General features: G+C 35.5%; 1 long non-coding RNA gene across 1 annotated transcript; it reads left to right on the forward strand.

Annotated features, from left to right (window-relative positions):
- Window positions 1-3,396: 3,396 nt before the first annotated feature.
- Window positions 3,397-5,012, forward strand: LOC148872447 (uncharacterized). Its single transcript, XR_016107937.1, has 2 exons — window positions 3,397-4,229; window positions 4,394-5,012. It is a non-coding gene; the product is annotated as an uncharacterized LOC148872447 (long non-coding RNA).
- The last annotated feature ends 10,535 nt before the right edge of the window (window positions 5,013-15,547 follow it).

Consider the following 15,547-nt stretch of genomic DNA (forward strand, 5'->3'; position numbering starts at 1 on the left):
GGGTGGACACTACGGAGCAAGGCATACGGTGTCAGTGGTCGAAACAGTCCATCCAATGAGACGTGGACACGCCAGCGATTGGAAACATTACGTGTCCCATGAAGTCTCTGATAATCATAAAAACCTCCCCTGTAATTTTAATTTAACAAAAAATTCCCACGAACTTTTAAAGAACTCAATAAAAATCCCCCTTTCGTCATTGATTTAGACGAAAAACCAATAAAATTACAAAAATACCCCTAATTAATTGTCAGAGTATCATTAAAATATTTTAAACTACTAGAATTGCCCCTGCTTCCCCTTCCTCTTGATGAAGAAAGGAACGGCGTGAAGTCCTTGTCCCCACCCTTTTCCATCGAGTAAGAGCAACAACAGAGTTTTAACAAGTAGCGACCTTCTTGAAGCTCTCTCATTCTCTTATTTTCTCTATGCTGCTCTTTTATCCCCTTTCCCCCTTTTTTTTTCTTTGTTTTTTCTCTCTCCTTCTCTTTCTCTTCTTCCCCATCTTTTGTTTCTTCCTCTTCTTTTAACCGCCGCTGCAACTCTCAACAGCGGTGGTCTCAGGTGTACTGGTCTGTTTTCTCCTCACCGCTTCTCTCTTCAACTCTTGGACTGATTTATTGAGGACCGAATACCCCAAACAGAACTTGTGGGAAGGCACGACCGCACGAGGGCGAAGTCCAACGAGTTCTCTGTCAGTGTATCTCCATGATTCCCATGAACATGGAGGTTGCTGCTGCTACAACACGGACCAACTTCTTGCATGTTTGGGGTATCTCCATTAAAGGAGAATGGATAACGACTACAACACTTACCATGTATGCAACCCATGATCTGATAATTAAAAACACAGAATGCAACTTTTGAGGGAATCCTTAAAAGGAAATGCAATAGTTTCAGATCAAGGTGGGAGCGGGAAAATGGGCTTTTACAGAAAGCAACATTGTGGAATTAATGGAAGTTCTTTTTGAACAGAATTTCTGCTTTGGGACCGGACTTGGACATAATTAAGAACGAAATAGAGAAGAAGTGAAATCACGCAATAAAAGAATCCATAACCATCCCAATGTATAAAACGTTGGTTGCTTCATTGTGGTGAGGAGCATGAATGGGGACAGTTTTGGTGGCACTGGGTTTCTTCATTTCGAACTTGACCGAGAGAGCCAGAGTTTTCTTCTCTGCCCACAAGTCACTGTTCTAGTGGTTTCATGTCATCAGGGTCGAGGACTCGGCCTTAGATTCCCAAGCACTACAGACCATCTAAAAATGGTAAAATATGTATTTTAAAAGATAATGTATCAGTCAAATATTTTGTGTGGCTTAATAAGGGAAGGGAGGTTTGTGTTGAGTTTTCCCAAATTTCAGGTAAGCTTTTTTTTTAAGTAAAACTTGAGGGTAGGTTTTTATGATTCTCAGAAACGTTAAGGGAGGTTTTTGTATTTTACGCTAAAACTCTTTATTGCTTTCCAAATTCCAAGGTTGGGATTTGGTTTGGTAGATATAAGAGTGGAGGAAGAGAGTTGAATTTTGTAGGGAATGGAAAGCAATTGGGATAGTTATCGATAGGGGTGGATTCGAGATGAGCCAAGCCAAATAGTACTAGGCTCGAACTTGGCTCGAGCTTGAGCTCAATTCGAGCCAGAACCTTGAGCTTGAGTTCGGCTCGAGTTAAAAGTTTATAAGCTTGAGCTAGGTTCGACTCGAGTTCGATTTTGAGAAAAAATATTTTAAAAAATTAAAAATTATAATAATTATAATATTTTTATTATATATATTATTTTCTATAATTTTATTATTATTATATATTAAAGCCAACTCGTGAGCCTCACGAGCCGAGCTCTAATAGGCTCGAGCTCAGCTCGTTTAATAATTGAGTCACTGAATTGGGCTCGAGCTCGATTAAAACCGAGCCGAGTCAAGCTCGAGTAGCTCGTCTATTTATTAAATAATCAATAAGAATACTTTTAATGACATTTTTAATTATTTTTATTATAACAATAATTACTAAATTTATTAACAATATTTATTAATAAAAATATTTATAATTTTAATTTAAAGTAAATATCTAATTATTAATTATAATCACTAATTACATATTTATTAAATTACTGTCATAATCAACAAATTATAACAGTATTTATAATTTTAAAGTAAATATCTAATTATTAACAATATTTATAATAACAGTAATTATTAATTATAATGACTAATTATATATTTATTAAATTACTATAATAATCAATAATTACTATTATAATAATAACAGTAGTTAATAACAATAATTACTGTTATTGTAATTAATAAGATAAGGATGCCTTCACGCTCGCATAAATAAATTCCATTTACTACATGAAGAAAGCATCCCAATGGTATAAATATATAAGATATATCCTATAAGCCTTTTTCTATTCATGGAGCTACACCATACGGTAGTTCATCCTTTTAACTCCCCCCAACCCCAACCTTGGTGGCGGTGAAATTTGATCCCACCTATGATATTTTCACACTTCTAAAATACTACAATTTGGTACATATAAACACGGTTGACCCATATGTGATATATAAATACAATAAATAATTAAATATATGTATAACTTTGATTATAAAATAAAATAAAAAATTTAAGTTTTAAAACATAAATTTTTATGTGCAACCTCGAATTCCTCGACCTAGGACCAGGCTTGGGAAGCCCTAAAGACCGTTCATACCCTGTATAATCCTAACCTAGCCCCTACACTTGTTCTTACAATAATTGCCAAAGCCAACTGTTTCTGGGTCGGATCATTGACCTGAAAAACAATGGCCTGGCCAGTTCCCAGTCATTGATTAAATCAACACTTTTTCTGCAGTGGAATTTAGAATTATGAGGTGAAGTTAGCAGGAGCAAGTGGCCTTAACGTCAACACGCATGGCTCCGGTAATGTTACGTGGAGTTTGGAAATGCGTACGTTAGTAGCGGCGTTGTCACTTGGAAAAAATTTTGGCCATGCGAATAGGAAATCGTTGAATGTTGAATTAGTACTTGATCTAGACAATGACAGTGTGGAGTGTGGACACCATGTCTAATGCAAATTGGAAATCGTTACTCGTTATATTTGTTTGGAGCTAGTGAACCAGAGACAAGTCCAATAATACCTTCATCAAAGGATAAAATTTACGGTAAAATACAAAAACTTTCGCTCAAGTTTAATTTTAGCAAAATCCTCCCTTATATTAAAAAAAAAAAATCAACAAAAACCTTCTTTCTGTTAATGAATTGACGGAAAACGTTAAACTGATTATTTTTTTCAAAACACCCATTTTACCCCTGTATGATTTATTGTATACCTATCTTTACTAAAATACCCTTTGCCCTCTCCAACCAACAAAGAAAGAAAGGCGCCCTAATTCCTTCCTGTCCTCTTCTCCGTTTCATTATATCATCTTCTTTTTTTTTTATCTCCTCTGCTCTCCACCCTGTCCTGTTTATCTTTTCCTCCCAAATGGATCAAAACAACTCATCCGCAGTCAAAACAGTTTTCCCTGTACTGATCAATATCATCTTCATGATGCTCAGAACCTTGGCACAAGAAACTCGACCAGCAGACCCACAGTTCGATGCTTGTGCACCTAGAAATTGTGGCAAGGGCCCAAATATAAGCTACCCGTTTTGGATTCCTTCTCCCCAGAAATCCTACTGCGGCCTTCCAAGATCTGAGGTCACCTGCCAAAATAGCGATCCCGTCCTTAAGATGCCAGATGACGATTACCTCATTCAAGACATCTTCTACTAAAACAATTCATTCTAGGTGGTGAACACCAGGGCATTGAACAACGAATCCTGTCCGGCCCCTCCCCACAATTTTACCCTCAACAGCACTCCCTTTGAATTTGGCGATAATCACTAAATCTCTTCTTCTACTACAGCTACTCCAATTCCCCTCCTGCAAATCACTTGGTATACCCAGTGACTTCTGCTAGCCATCACTCCTTCACAATGTTTCTGTATGATGGGCAGTTTGGCTTGAATCTTTCTTTAGCGACGTGGACATGCCAGTCAGTTGTTAGTGCACCCATAGACGCAACACGTATTCCATTTAATGAGCAAAAGAACTATAGGGAGTTTTTGAAGGAGGGATTTCTTTTGCAATGGGGTCCAAGTAATTGCATCAGCTGTTGTGGGCTCTATAATAAAAAATTTGTATGCTTTTGCCATGATGGGCGGCATCGCTTATGCTGCAATGATGATGGTAAGCCAAATGATCATCCATGTGCTCTTCAAATTTCTTCCCTGGTTCCTTTTAACAGTTCTTTACCAATTTAGGCTTGGAGGAAGAACAGAGAACAACATGGTCTCTGTGTTCTTCTCTGCGTCTCTTAATTTTTACCATATATTTTTCCATCTTGTACCTAGGAAAACTGAATTGTGAAATAGGAAGCTCAATTTCCAGTGATCAATTTCGAAGTGGAAGTTAGTTATGTAGTGCTTGGTTTGAAATAAAAGGTAGGAAAAGGTAGGGAAGCGAGAAGCCTATAGAACGAACGGTGTTTGTACAGGTTTTCCTCCCTTTCCCTTACTTCCCTACCTTCTCTCAAACCAAACACAGCAGAATTATATTCCAATCTTGGAAGCTGCTTGCTTAATTGCCTACTGGCTTACTTCGTCAATCGGTTCAGAAGGAGGGATCAGACCGCTATTATAAGACTAATTTTCTCATGTCCACCGATAAAGGGGGAGAGTACGAGCTCGTCTACTTCAGAAAGCTTAATCACGGACTGAACAAAGTAAACAAGTTTTACCAGTCCAGAGTGGAGAATCGGCCAGCACGATGCAACACGGCTGTCGTCCAGTGAAGAATCGTCGCCGGAATATTCTGAGCACTGTGACTGTTTTCTCAAGAGAGTGTAATGAGTTTTTCAAGGGTAAAACTGGTATTTTGCAAATAGCTTAGATGATGTATAAAGATAAAAATGTAATTTTTAGTGTATTCCGTCAGGTTCATTAATAGAAGGGAGATTTTTGTTGATTATTTTTTGAAAATAGAAGGGAGGATTTTGTTAAAGTTAAACTAGAGGGGAGGTTTTTATTATTGTCAGAAACTTTTGGGGAAGTTTTTGTATTTACCCTAAAATTTAGTGGTAGCGAGTCCTTAAGTTAACACCGTTTGATTGAGATATCTATTAGATCAGGATTACTCATAGGACATCCCAGGGCCCATTGCTGGATCCAGTGTTTTCAAAATTGGACTGAATCGGGAACTAGTCACCTGACTGATTTTTTTTTATCCTAAAACCGTTTTTTGGCCAAAAATTATTGATTTGGTCAGTGAATTATTGACCCGGGTGGTCAAAGTGTCAAACTATCAAACCATTGATTCAAACAATGGTTTTTGTCCATTTTTTATTTTTTTTTATCAGAATGAACCATCCATTCAGATCAGACGATTGGACCATTTGACTCAAAAACTTAACCCAGAACCGATCCCTGTCCAATCCGGTTTTTAAAACCTTGCCTGGATCATATGACTGTAAGATGTTCATATGCGTATTTTGCTTCAATGGTGCCTGGGTGGAGTGCAGAGTGCCCAATTGCGGATTTAGAGAGTCAAGACCCACAATTTAATGGAAACTGGATTCAGTCAGTGCAAAGCCTCCTCTAACAACTATTATAGTCTTGTATTAGAAATATCTCCCCATTAAATAAAATACTGAAGTATTCGAGATATTCTCAATGCAAAGTTGTAAAGGCTGTTCGAACGCCCTTGAACCGTCTGAAGCCCATACCGATTTAATGGATCTCACCATTTTCAAGTAATTCGCATGAGGCTTTCCATCGCTTGCACTTGTTTTTAACTCTCAAGACAGCGGTCTCTCTCTCCTATAAAGCTAAGCAAAATGCATGGGCCTGAAGTGAAAAAAGCTCAATAAACACACATGAACATGATGCAGGGCATTACAGGGCATAGAATAAATGAAACCACTGATCATTTCATAAAAGAAAATATATATTGGACCTGTTTCGATGCGTTTTGGTGTCTCACCAACTACAAGTGCGATAGCGCCCCGCAAGAAAACAATTACACCAGCAGCATGATGAAAACTATAACACAACGACCAATGGATTGAGCGCTAATGCAGCTTGTTGCATCTGCTTTCTTGCATTTAAAAAAAAAAAATTCAATCAATGGTGGGGGTGGGTTTAAGGGAGGGGGATGGGCTACTCCCAAAAAATTGTTATGTATCGGCTCGTATTAACTGATATATATTATATTGGCCCCTTTCCAATATATCTCTGCAAGGGTTGTATTGGGTCAAGGCCTAGTTTAGAGAGTAGCCGGGACTTAAATTAATCTCTTTGAACCAGTTTTGAAAAAAAAAATAATAAATAAAACTTAAAAGAAGGACCGATACGGATTCTTCGCCTTGCATCGATTGATACATTAAATTTTGGCACCATCAACATTTATTTTAATATAGTTATGGGGAGGTTTAATCCATAGCAACAACAATTAGCTCTTGTTCATCTAATGCACCAAGTGACTTGTGTTGCGACTGAACCACAACATTAACATAAGCTTGTGTCCACAAAAGAACAGAGATAGGATCAAGTTGTTGTTCAAACTACAAACACCTTTCTGTTTCGATACTACTAGATAAGCCATATTGTAACAGTGCCAAACAAGAGTGTTTGATCCTGCATATGTAGTTTGGAGCCAAACCATATTGGCCTGATCACAGAGCAGTATAGTAGAATGTGCTCCAAACTTTATGATTACCATAGAGACGACACTCCTTTTCTTCCAGCACCTAGTGCTCAGCCAAATTGGCTTTAGTGGGGAAAGAATCATTTACATCTCTCCAAATGAAAAGCTTCACATGAAGAGGTATGAGATTGTGCCTCCACGGCTTTACCATTGTTTCTTTTGCAAATCATCATCTATCACACCCACTCTAGATGCCCCCGAATTTCTAACTTCAATCACCATGAGAAATGAAGTAGTAAATTTCCCATTAGGCTGCGTTTGAAAATGATGCAAATGGAGTGTAAATCCTGTTTCAAGGTAAATTTGCATTATGGTTCACTTTTGCTTGTGTTTGGCAATATTACATTTATGCATTGACAAATGATAGAGAACACATTTTCTAATGCATATTTCCATTGATAATAAGGCTGCGTTTGAAAATGATGCAAATGGAGTGTAAATCCCGATTCAGGGTAAATGTGCACTCTGGTTCACTTTTGCCTATGTTTCGCAACGTTACATTTATGCATTGACAAATGAAAGATCAATGCATATTTACATTGACAATAAGATGTAAAAGTACATCAATAAAAAAGAAGTAAATTTGCATTCAAGTGGGCTTTTGATAAAAAAAAAAAAAAACATATGCTTTATTAGAATTCGTGTTTGCATCCATTAAAGATAAAAGTCTATTTGGTAAGAAGTTAAATTTGTCGGTGCAAAACTAACCCAACTTTGCAATTTATATAGACCTTTTACACTCTACATATTTGCATCTGCACTTATTTGCATTGCCTAAGATGTAAAAGTACATTAATAAAAAAGAAGTAAATTTGTATTCAAGTGGGCTTTTGATAAAGAAAGGCATATTTTTTATTGGAATTCGTGTTTGCATCCATTACAACTAAAAATCTGTTTGATAAGAAAGTAAATTTGCTAGTGCAAAACTAACCCAACTTTGCAATTTATATGAATCACTTTACACTCTACATGAAAGAATGGTAGGATCCATCTAATGGACGCCATAAAGGTTGCGGAATGGGTGGGCGAATTTCAAAAAATTTCCTACCTTCTCCCAATTGGGAATTATATTCCCTAAGTTTAGAATACAATATTCAAGGATCCTACTTGAACCATAATCAAACCAGATCTGTACCAAAAGATAAATGGGAGGAATATACCTGATCTGGAGAAGCAGTATCTCCCAAAGTTGGTGTTCACGCCCAAAAAATGCTCCAAGATCCGTTCCTGTTGAAGATGACACAGCTGTGGATGGAACAGAACCAGCAGGGTGCGTCTTACACACTGGATCCTTCACAAGAATCCTCTGGAAACACTAAACACTGAATCCTTTTAGTCTTTGTTGCAAGACTAATGTCAAGAGCAGATTTCTTGACTTTCCTTTTCTGCAAAGATCTAATCTTGCAAAAAAGATGGCGGAAGCAGGAGGAGAACTCTAAAAACGAAAAGGCTGAACTGCCTTTCTCTTTTTTGGAGTATGAATGAGATCTATCTCAATTCGCAGGAGATATCCTATCTCTCTTCAAGGTGGTTCGAAATCTTATATTTCTCTTTCTTGGTTAGGGTTTCTCCTCCTTTCTTCTTGATTAAGAATCCTCCTAATTAGGAGTTATCCCAATCCAAATCAGTATTTGGATAGGGGATAATCTTAATCCTATCTGCAGATAAAGTTAGCTTACTCCTGATCTTATCAGGAGGTTATCAGATTCAAATCTAATTTGAATTTGGTCTCCAAGAGTGGATAAGGCTAAATGCCCAATCCTTTTACTGACATTAATCTTAGATTCGCCCCAAGGATGGGTGATCATATCAGCCCACCTCGAAATGGGCTTCTGGCCCATTAAGTGTTCAGTGTCTAATTACTTTCCAATCTGCTGCCCAGTTGGGCTTCTTTGTATGGCGTGGGACCCAAGCATTGATCTACACACCAGCCACATGGGTTCGGCCCAACCTTTAATACAAGGCCCAGCCGAATTCACTGAAAAACTCAATGAACCCCTTGAGTCCATCATATGGACCCTATGGGCCCAACACTTACATTAAGCGGTCCCTGGGCCAAGCCATCTTATAAAAACCCATGGACTGTGGGCAGGTGCAAGATTAGTCCATCAGGTATTATCCTCAATGGTCTTACACTTAACCTCTCAGCCCTTAATGATCAAGCACTACCCGACAAGAGAGGACCTCTACCTCGGCTGCAAGGAACAATGCCGCACTCTCCTCTCACATGGATCCCGGGAGATAAAACCATTTGCAAACAATTTGAAACCGATATATATATATATATATATATATATATATATATATATATATATTAATTTTGCAAAACAAAATTCCAACGATTGAAATCAACTGCCAGCAGTTTGGTTTCCATCAGAGAGAGTGCATTCCCGATCATTACCCTTTGTCCGACAAAGTGGCTGATTCTGTCACTATGATCACCCACTCAGATGAATTCTCAAACTGCCCCAACATACCCAGGTTTTGATCCCCGCTAAGGATCTCACTGATTGGCATATCAAAGGCCCCCTGATCCAACACCTAGTGAAGTGTCATAATCGAGTCTAGGGGTCAGGTGTAACTTTCCAGTTTTGTCCATCTATCTCCAAGGTCCAAGGCAATACTGGAAATCTAGTCCGGTTCAAGGATTCAAGTAATCCCATACTGCATGTGCCTCGGGTCTTACCCTGGTGGCTGAGACAGGCCATCCCAACACTTGGTGGCACACCAGTATCAGCCTTGGCAGGATAAATCTCCCCAGACTTATCCAACGGCTGTGAACATTTAAAACTAACACGAGTCTCTATAAATGTCCAGTTTTAGGGTTTTACACAGAAGTAAACCAAACAACATGAATCAAACATGCACTTTATTTATTTCCACTAAATAACAAAGTACATCAAATCAGATTGAAGCTAAGGGCATACAAAAACTGTCCAACACTACATATTTGCATCATTTCCAAATGCAACCTTAGGGGTGGCTGTCCAACTTGTGTGCCTAGTTTAGAAAGCCTTATTCCAAAGATTTTCCTAATAGTTTCTTCATCAAAAGTTGACCTTAGTTCTCCTCTTCTCCATGTCATTGAAATATGATGGGTAAAATTTGCACTAGACCAAGACCAAATCTTATCTCCTCACTCATCCACTCACTAGTAATTGAAGGAATCCAAGGATCATATCCAACATCCCACCTATCACCTACTATCTATAAGCTTTCACAACGAGATCTTGACAATCAAGCATGTTGGTCTAGGTTGAAGAATTAATTCATTTCCATATAGCACTCTAGAAAGACCCAATTTGCAGATATTTGGCACGGAGTATCTTCACCCACAAAGAATCTGGGTTTTTATAGAAGTGTCAACACAATTTCTCAAGTAGAACTCTATTTCTCTAATTCACATCAACTAAGGGTGTCAAGGGCTTCATCCAGTCCAAAATCAATTTAGATGGATTGGATAGACCAACAAAAAATATTGGATTGGACCAATCCAGTCTAAAATATTTATTAAATTGGACTGGGCCTAGTCTATCCGTAATAAATTTATATTGGATTGGGTTGGATTAAGCTAAAATCTGGGTTTGGGTTGAAATCAATCTAAATTTGAACGAAATTAAATAGATTGGACGATCCAGATATTATATTGGACCGGTCCAAAATCATCCAAAATATTCATTGGGTTGGATTGAATCTAGTCCTTTTGTAATGGACTCACATTGGACTAGATCGGATTGGACCAAATCCAGTCCAATTGATACCCCTAAGCATGTTGAACCAAGATCTTAGATAGCATCTCCCTTCCCTCTCTCTTGTTTGCTCGGCACGGCCCAGCACGACCCATATATACTATTTATATATATACATGATATTTATATATTTTGTATATTTATATATATATATATATATAATATAATATATTGTATAAATTATAATTATATAATAATATATACTATATAATATTTTAATAAAATAAACAAATTTTTTCAATTTTATTATACTAATTTTTTTAATTATTGTATATATAAGCAATTGTATACATCAAAATTTATATAAAATTAAAATTTGAAGTTTTTTTCAATTTTTTTATATAAATAGGCAAAAATTGCTTTGGCCCAGTCTATGGTTCGACTTAGGCCAAGGCTTGGCCCATGGGCCAGCTTGACCCGCAGCACGGCATGGGCCCATGCGGGCTTGGGCCATGGGCCGTGCCGGGCCGACTCCCAAAATTTTCAGCGAGGAGGGCGGCACGACCTACTTTACACCTCTATATATATTAAAAGTTTAGGGGCAAAAAACAAGAATTTAAATATTTATGTCAAAATTATGGTTTAAAATATAAACATTTTATATTATATATAAAACATAGGTGGAATTCTACCTATGCTATGTTAAAAAGTTGTATTTCTCATAAACAAATTCTTATTGATTTTTATAATTCAAAAATTCCTAATGATATGATATTTGAGGAAGACTGAAAAATGACAATCACTGATATGATATTTTCAGTGATTGTTTTGCAAAATATAGAAATTATCCATAGTTTTAATGTATTGTTGTAATAATGAAAAATAAATTTAAAAAATATTGGGAGAACATTTCTCCCCTTTATTGTTTAGCTACAATATTAGACCCTCGGATTAGGAAAGATGGTTTAGATATTTTACTTGAATCATATTGTGAAAATATAAATATTGAAATAGGAAATAAAAAAGAAGAAATTAATAATTTGTTGCTCATGGAAGATGCCTAACCTTGGACAGGTTATTGAAAAGACAAATGCCCTTCGAGCTCTCTTTGCTCCCTTTGCAATGCTGCTCCTGAATCCATAAGTAGAAGAGATTAAATAAGAAGAAATTAACAACTTGTACAACATCTTCTACTTCTGATCTTGAGCCTAGTAGTAGAAGAGAAAAACTTTTTTAGTTAATAAGTAGAAGGCAGAAATCTGCTACTTCTACAACAAGTTCATTTACTGAACTTAATTTTTATTTACAAACAAAATTTTCTAATTTAGGTGAGTGAACAAAAAATTTTGATATTTTAGCCTGGTGGAGTGAATATTTAAAAAATTATCCAGTTCTCACCGCCATGGCACGTGATTTACTAACCCCTCCAGTGTCTACAATTCCATCAGAGTCTTGTTTTAGTGCAAGCACCAGGGTTTTGGATGATAAGAAAAGCTGCATGAACGATGAAAGCATAGAGATGTACATCTCCTTCAAGGATTGGCTAGATGCAGAAGATAGATTACAAGACAAAGGAGGGCATGGCACTACACCAGATATTTCACTTGAAGTAGATGATGAAAGTCATGATTCATGAAGTTGACTAGTCATATAGAATTTTTTATTTTTTTCAAATTATTGTATTTTTTTTAATTTTATTTAATTTATTTGCTATTTTTTTTTAATTTTTTAACAATGTAATTTTGTATTTTCAATTTGTAACTATATTGTATTTTTTATATTTTATTAATTTATTTCATTTTCATATTTCATTCATCTAACACCCAAGTATCCAATGATCCAATCATTGTATTTGTAATTTGTATCATTCAAATTTAAATGAAATAAAATTCCTATTTTTCTTCCAATTTGTTATTCCATCATTCTTATTTCAATTTGGTTAAGTATTTTTTTTTATTTATGTGTTAAATAACTTAAGTTTCTCATTTTCTTAATTTTTCAAATAGTTTCCAAAGTTCAAAGGAAAGTTAAATATTATAGTTTTACACTTTTACTTAGAAAATAAATAAAAAACTTCAAAAAAAAAAAAACAAGTCAAAAAAATCAATCTAGCTCGGTTTAACCCAGGCCCAAGGCCCGCCTTGTGACCCAGCTTGGCACGACTAATTTTACACCTCTATACATACATACATACAAACATATAAACTCAAATAAAAATTAAAAAAAAAAATATATATATATATATATATTTTAAAACATATTTTTAATTATACATCATGGGCTAACCTATTTGACTTCAAAGGTTGAACCATTAACCCACCCCTAGATAGGAAGATGGTTTAATTTCCCATCGGTTTGAAGTTGTATATTTAATGTCCATCATTAATAAAATTATGCCTATTTTATCATAGTTATTTTTTAATATGACAAATATATTTTTTAAATTTGTATTATTTATTATGACATTATGAAATTATCCATTTGACCCAAATGGTTGAAGTACTTACCCATGAACTAGGTGGAAAATATGATTTCATTTCTAGGTTTATTTGACAAATATATAATAATAGAAATGTGTTTAATTTTTTTCATATTTTTTGTATTTATTATACTTTTAAATCTATATTATTTATTTATGACATAATGAAATTATCCATTTGACACAAATGGTTGAAGCACTTACCCACAACCTAGATGGAAAATATGATTCCACTTCTAGGTTTATTTTAAAATATAAAATTTCATTTTATTAATAATTATTGTGTATGGAGTAGTGGAATTTAATGCTGATAAAGAAAAGTATTTTTATATTTTTAAATTTTTATTATTTATTTATGACATCATGAAATTATCCATTTGACCCAAATGGTTGAAGTACTTACCCACCACCTAGATGAAAAATATGATTTCATTTCTATGTTTATTTTAAAAATATAAAATTTCATTCTATTAATAATTTTGTGTATGAATTTATTATTGTAATTTAATGGTGATAAACAAAAGTATAAATGTTGGATTCAATGAGAGAGAATGTGATTTATTTAATGTCTTAAATGTGAGACTTAATGAGAGGTAATTGAATGTACTTAATGGTATTCTTTTAATTACATTTTCTATCTTTTCAAATGGAGATGAACTAAATTCAGGAGGAGGGGTATTTTAGTAAAGAAAAATTTCAGAATCCAATACCTCATCATTCACACTTTTATAAGTAGTATAGATATATATATTGTCTTGTGAGCTCTCAAACCTAATTGACACCTTTCAACATCACATTGAAAGAATTGACATCAATGCCCCACAATCCATCCTAACTATGTATTGAGAACATCTCCCGTGACAAGTGTTCGCACACTCTGACTCTGAGATGTGCATCTGGGGTGCCAGTGGAGGCACCAATCTGAACTCATATCGGAATCAGCGACTTCTCAACCACATTATTTTAGGATTTTTTCTTTAAAAATGATTGAGTTATGCACATAGCAGAACCAAATTATATAGCCAAGCTCCTTAATCCCATGAAATTAAAGAATACGAATATGGGATTAGGGTGGCAAAGCTAGAAAATATTACTGCTTTCTGCACATCTAAGAAAGCTTCATACTCTGTACTTTATTAGTGAACAGTGACACCGTAATTGAATGTGTATTTTGAACTATGTTTTTAACTTAGCATTTTCATTTTCTTTTGAATAAAGGAAGGAAATAAAAAAGGAAAGAAAGCAAGTTCTTCATTAAGATTTGGTAGAAGAGGGACATAACAGAAAAGAACCAATCATATCTTCCTTCATATTTTATTTTATTTTTGCACAATCATAGATGCTAGAATCAAATACTAATGCTTCTTGCTGCATGTCTGAGAGCAACCATTGACACAGGCCTCCACTTCTTCTGCAGCTGCAAAATATTATCAAGCATCTGAATGAGAAAATGTTGAGAGAGAGAGAGAGAAATGATATATACCAGGATTTTTCTCAGTACTGATGTTGGAGCACTTAGAATATGCACAACCCGATGTGCAGGGGTAATGGGGATCATTTCGAGAGGTTGGAATGCAGTGTTTCAAGCAACTGATAGCACATGGTTTGGGGGTGTGTTTGATAATAACACATAAACCAAAGCATGCCGGATAACATTCTGTAAAAGAGGCGGATACTGTGGTTGCAAGCATGACCAAGGCCAACACCATATGCCTCGTACTATTTACCCTTCATCATCATTCTTAAAAATATTAAACAAAACAAACCCTAAAGCTATTAGCTGATGAAACTTCTCTGCAACTCTAAGCTCTATTCTGCTCTCTTCATCTCTCCAACCAGAACTAGATTTAGAGGAAGTTGAACCTGGTTAGTCTTAATTAAGTATGGCTAGCTTGCGACAATATTGTGTTAGATTACCAACCTTTCAGCTTGTTTTTAATCTTGTCCACTAGAAATTTCCGGTCAGTTGTTAAGGACCTAGTACAGAACATGAGGCCTCCCAAGTAAACATTGTGTTTTCCCCAGAATAGCAACCCCCAACATGGATTGGATTCGTTCATAGGTCCTTCTATGAGTGTTAGACTGGAATAGATAGCTGATTTTTGAATGTTGTTTTCCTACCCTCAACACTTGCTAAAGGATTGTAATTGATCTTTTAAGATTTGAACTTCAGCCATGGAGCATTTTTCAAACATCAACACGTTGTCAACAAAGAGAAGCTGATTAATTCTCATTCCTCTCGCCAAATTTGACACCATTGACTTCTGTGTCCTCTAATTTGGACATCAGAAAATAAGAAGAAAAAATATTTGTACATAAGACAAATAGGCATGGGATAATGGGCAGCCCTGTCGGATCCCTAGAAGGTTTGAATCTTTTTCGAAGACATAGCTCTAATAGGAGTATTTGTGACAAAGTGAAATTTCAGAGGTATTTGTTAGTGACCCCATAATATTGGGGGGTGTTTTATAATTACCAAAAAAAGTCGATAGATACATAGCAAGGTTTTTAAAAACGAATCGAACAATAAACTGTTTAGGGTTCGGTTTTCTGGGTCTAATGGTTCAATCATTCGAATCAAATCCATGGTCTGTTTTAACAAAAAAAAAAGCAAAATAAAAATTGACCAAAAATCA

This window comes from Nelumbo lutea, chromosome 2, assembly GCF_056320005.1.
Source record: "Nelumbo lutea isolate HS-2025 chromosome 2, American lotus-T2T, whole genome shotgun sequence".
NCBI lineage: Eukaryota > Viridiplantae > Streptophyta > Magnoliopsida > Proteales > Nelumbonaceae > Nelumbo > Nelumbo lutea.